Raw genomic sequence first — 5,387 nt, forward strand, 5'->3', positions numbered from 1 at the left:
TACCACCGTAAGATATCTGTGGAGATAATCGTGGTCGATAAATGGATTGCCTCCACAGCACCAAAGACGCTTACTATATTCACGAGGAACGCTTTCATTACAAAGATGCTTCATAGCGATCTTGGTGCAACTACGCTCTGAAACAAATCTGTTCTTAAAATATCTCTTAGGGGTTCATGACGAAAAACATATCTGACATATCGTTTTACATATTTTTTCACCCTAAATAAATTCTTTTCAGCACTCCCTAAAAAGTATCTTCGTGAAAAACCTATAAAGGAATCTTTTGAGCCCCTTTCCTGATGTGAAAGAGCTTTGTGAAAAACTTAAAAAGTTATTTGCAGCTATTTTCTAATAAGACAGTCATTTATAGACAACCATTGAAGAGTTATTTTAATAATTTTTTTGTTAAACAGTTCATCATCAAGAACTTTTGAAAAGTCTTAATCACACTCAGTCCAATATAAATAAGCTTTATGAGTTTCTTTTAACATCTTTTTAGGAAAAAATATTCTTCATAAAGAACTCTTCAGGATTTCTTTTAAGATCTTTTTAGGAAAAATATTCTTCATAAAGAACTCTTCAGGGTTTCTTTTAACCTCTTTTTTCAATAAGCCAGTTCTTTGTCAGGAACACTTGCATAAATTTAAAAAAAAGGAGACGACGGATGAAAGAGGGGCAGTACACAACACGTCTAGATTAAAGGGGTTATGACACGCCAAATATAAAATATGAGATAACTATATTGCTAGGACCCATTGTATGTTCTTATAATATTGCTAAATTTGTTTTGAAAATAGCCTGATAGTTTCGCGGATAAATCGATTTATATGCGGGTCCCACGGAGGGGCGGATCCGGGCTGAGCTGGAGGCTGGCTACGTAGCCAGCCTTTCCCGTGGTGTCCCCTTGCACTCACTCACAGACTTGGCTCTCTTGACGCCTCGAGCTTCAGCTTCCTCGTTTACCTTCCGCGTTTCGAGCATGCGGTCCGTGACGATTGCGTCTACGGCATCACTCGCCTTGTCAAAGTGTTCGACATTGATCGCAGCAGCGATGCGAGTGATTGCTATCTAGAGATGTTGGAAGCTGTTCATTTTCACTGCGACCCGCTGGCGAACAGCTCCAGCGACGGTGAGGACGAACTCGCCGTGGTCACCGTCGTCCGAGAATATCTCGCAGGCGCATGCAGAGTGGAAGATCAACGGGCAGGGGGCAAGAGCGAGAATAGCGTTCGGGTTACCGAGTTGCGTGAGCGGTATTGGTCGTATCGCGGCAAGGAGAGCTTGGGCGATCATGGGAGCGCCTAGAATGAGTGAGCGTTCATGGTCAAGTGGTTTATGGACACCATGTTGTGTCTAACTTGGGCAGTGTTGCCTGGTCGCCAGATGAAAATGATGAAAATTCATAAATTGAATATTGCAATTACCAGAGCTCTAAACATCGCGTAACTTGGTGTATATACTAAGTAGCCTATGAGCATTCCATTTCAAGAATAATCTATCCGTTTAATTTTCGTCCCATAACACCTTTAAAGGGATACTATACTTCGACTCACCTTAGCGTGGACTAACCGCGAATGCTGCTCTAGCGCGAACGGCTAACCTTGATTGCCTTGGCTGGAGCACTCGCTGCACGAGGGCTCGTGTAGCCGCCGAGGCTTCGTTCGAAGCAACTAGCTTGCGCTTTTAGCACGCGCGGCTAAGAATAGTTCATACTGAGGTGAGACGAAGTATACAACAAAATTTCGGGACTTATTTTATGGTCTATATGTGTTCAAAGGAGCAGTATCCCAATGAACACACCAATATCTTGTTAAAAAAGTCACGAAAAGGAATTTTAAAATGAATTAAACGATTAGTAAAAAGCACCTGGTGGATGTCGCAAACGCCTCGTTTGGAATGCCCGTCTGGGAACATTGACAGCTAATGACAGTGAGTGTCTCGCCTCCGGCAACGACGACAGAAGAGGGGAAGGAGCAACTCCCGTCTTCCCGAGAATCCATTTTGTGTGTTCCAGAAGTAGCTATTGTCCCCCTACAAGATTATAAAAGATTAATCGGGCACTCGAAATTCGTACAAAAGCAGCCGCTTCGGTGGCTGGAACGAATAGGCCATCCCCTCGACATCAGCCTCGCCGTAGCTTTGCTTGTCCCGAGACGACTTACGTCACGATTGCGTCGGATGTCACGTGCTTTAAGCTGGGCCTTCTCCGAGCGCTTGCTAAAGTGGGCCGTTTATAACAAAAAATACAGCCACCAGGCTCAAAATGCAAACGTGCGATTGTCATTTACGGATATTGTGGATCATATTCAACCTATTTTTGAACACGACGGATATATTTCAAATTTCGTTGAAGTATCCATTTAAAGGCGTGTTGTGGGTTACCCCTTTTTATGTTGTCTCCGGTTTCAAATTTCTGCAAAGGGGCCTCATAAATTTCACTTATTAGAAAGATAGCTTAAAAATAACTCCTTCGCAAAGTGCCTTTTATGATGCGTTTTCCTTATGATTTGAGGCTTAAGAAAGCCGATAAATATGGCCCAAAACAGTCATGGAACAGTAAGGCTCCATTGCAAAATTGTCAACTTCGATGATGCTTCGGGAGCACATTTATAATTGTTGCGTATGCCAAGAATAAGTATAGAGGTATCGGTCAAAATATGTAGAGAAAACAAGTTGCCCTAGAATCTCCAACTTGTCACTGGCAGTAGGTAAAATCAACGGAGAAGATAGTTGCTCCGAAGTATATTGACGTTTATCGTATATTATTAAAATAAAATTGAGTATGCAACCAAATTATTTATCTGCTTAACATATAACATTTTTGGTTTTATAAAATTATGTCACTTCAAAGACTCATAAGCGTTGTCTTTATCCGTGCAACTTTGACCTATTTCCACACAACAAATGTCCTTTCGAAGTCCGCAACAAATATGCAGGGTCTCTAAAAGTGTAATGTCAGCCAAAAATGTTCGTGATGAAAAACATTTATTTTGCACTGAGATTGGAACATTCATAAAAGTGTAAATCCAACTTGCAAGGCTAAAGCTTGATATTTTATTTTGGAAAAAGCTGAGAACCAAATGCCGAGACGTGGCTTGACAAAGCTGATATTTCTATATGTTAATATTCCAGCGAAAATATGATAGTCTTAACACATGAATGCCAGTTTAGAGGGTAGTTAGTGTCTACTTAAAGTAAAAATTGTCACATCTCCAACGGAACCATCATACGTATTCGGGCAGGAGGGTGATTTCCATCCAATTCTCATAAATCGTTTGTTAAGAATTTCTGAAAGATCGCGGGAAGGGGGGGGGGGGGGGGGGGGGGGAGGGGGGAGGAGGGATATGGTGCGATCGCACCTCATTCTTTTGCGTCACTGTGTGGTAACACTGTTGCGTTTGGCCGAGCAGGACTCCAGGCCACGGCGAGAAGGCGACACCGGGAGCAGGGCAGACGGACTTTTAATCCAGGCAAGCTTGTCGACAGACGAAAACCGAAGAACAATACCGGTGGCGGCGCGACCGACTTTTATCGGCTGCTGCCAAGAAAAAATGAAAGAAAAAGTGCGATGCCGAAGATATCGCTTTTGGCGCGGCGACTATCAAGAATCGCGCGTTCCTGCTTCGCTCATGTGTGACAACGCAATAACACCTAATTATTGAATCACCTACTAACACAACATCGCTAAATTATAACCGTTTTGTAGAGTGCGCACAGCAACAAAAAGTTAACAAAATTCCACTTCTTAGTGTTCTCATATATTCATCTGACCTACCCGTTAAACATCTAAAGCACCTTCACGAGCAGCGCAAGATACTTTAAAAATATTTTGGATCCATGAAGAGAAATACCTTCTCTGCGCCTTGACAGAGTATGATGTTCACCATATAGAAGCCGGACCAAAGACAGGCAGCAGCACCTGTGATTCGGCGAATACCTTCCGTCAGCACTAATCGGTCCATAAAAGTTTCGAATAAAAGAAGGTAAAGAATGTTTCGTCCTGCCGTGACAGCCTACATAAAAAAAAAAAACAGTTAGTTGGGCCGAAGGTGTATCCTTGAAAAAGCACAAATTACTTTTTATTTACAAGTACTCCAATGATAGAAGCACCACCATTGAAGAGTTGAAAACAAAGTGCATTGCTTTAGTGGCTGAATACCGCAGCTATGCTACTGTTATACATGAGGCTTTCAGTTGGGACTAAACAGATGGCTTACTATCATTTCTACAGCTGTAAACATTTAATAATTAGTAGCAAATAGACTATTCCTTTGATGACCACAGTCGTCACTGCTAAGCAAACAAATTTCTTTGTTCGTTTGGTTTCTTGAATTGTTGGCTGGCATAGGTCTAAGTGCTGTCAATCAAACGTCCATGTTGATGAGGAAAAATTCCTGAAAACTCTGGCTTATCGTATCCACAACATAAAATGATGACTGTTACTTGTTGGACAGAGGTAAAAGGAAAACACATGTTGACTCGCCTTTTGAAAGGAAAACAAAATAAAAAATCACACGTTCCTCTTAATTCAAAATCACATACAATGTGGCTCAATGTGAATGAAAAAACAAAGCGAACTCAGAAATGAAATGTTTCCAGCAAGTTATGGAAGTTGTAAATGCCACTCTACAACCCTTGTGAATTAGGAACGTAATAGGTACAATACCGGAAGCACGCAGCATAAAATGAATCTGATATGCACACCAACATGCTGTCGATTCAATGCGCACCTAAGCCAAGCTTCATGTTTACTTGAGTGGCTTCGCTTTTCCAATGCCTTTTCCCAGTTCCTAAAGTAACACACTTTTAGCAAAACATGGGCTGATATTCTGACGCTTACTAAGAGCTTCTCTCTCGAGCACAAATGGCAGGACTCTGCTTTGCAACCCTTTATTGTTAAATAAATTTATAATATAGGTAATCATAATTCTTTATCAAATTACAAATGGTCGTGTTCTAATTGAGGCTATCACCTCCCTTTTTGAAATATATTTAGTCGACTGCAAAACATCATAAGTTGTTAAATACCGTTGACTTGGTTCAATCTCAACAACTGGACTATGACCAGCTAAATCATTAAATACAGTACAAAAATGATAACCAGCCATTTTAGAATTTTGCCTGTTGTAAGCGCGAGAAAAAATTCTAACCTTGTAGCTTGTCACTCTCTGTGCAATTTTCTTCGAGTCCTTTCACTCGTTGAACGCACAATGACGAAGGGAAATACTTAACTATCGGTACAAGGAGGTCACAGGTACTCTTTCTTTCTCGGTTAGAAATGCAAATGGTCCCTTTTATGAAATTGAGCTCTTGCTGCAGCTGGAAGGTAAATTATTCCTGGTCTGGTTATTACAACAATGCATTATTATTTTACAAAGAGTGAA

The sequence above is a fragment of the Ixodes scapularis genome, unplaced genomic scaffold (genome assembly GCF_016920785.2).
Source record: "Ixodes scapularis isolate PalLabHiFi unplaced genomic scaffold, ASM1692078v2 PGA_scaffold10__122_contigs__length_95168666, whole genome shotgun sequence".
Classification (NCBI taxonomy): Eukaryota; Metazoa; Arthropoda; class Arachnida; order Ixodida; family Ixodidae; genus Ixodes; species Ixodes scapularis.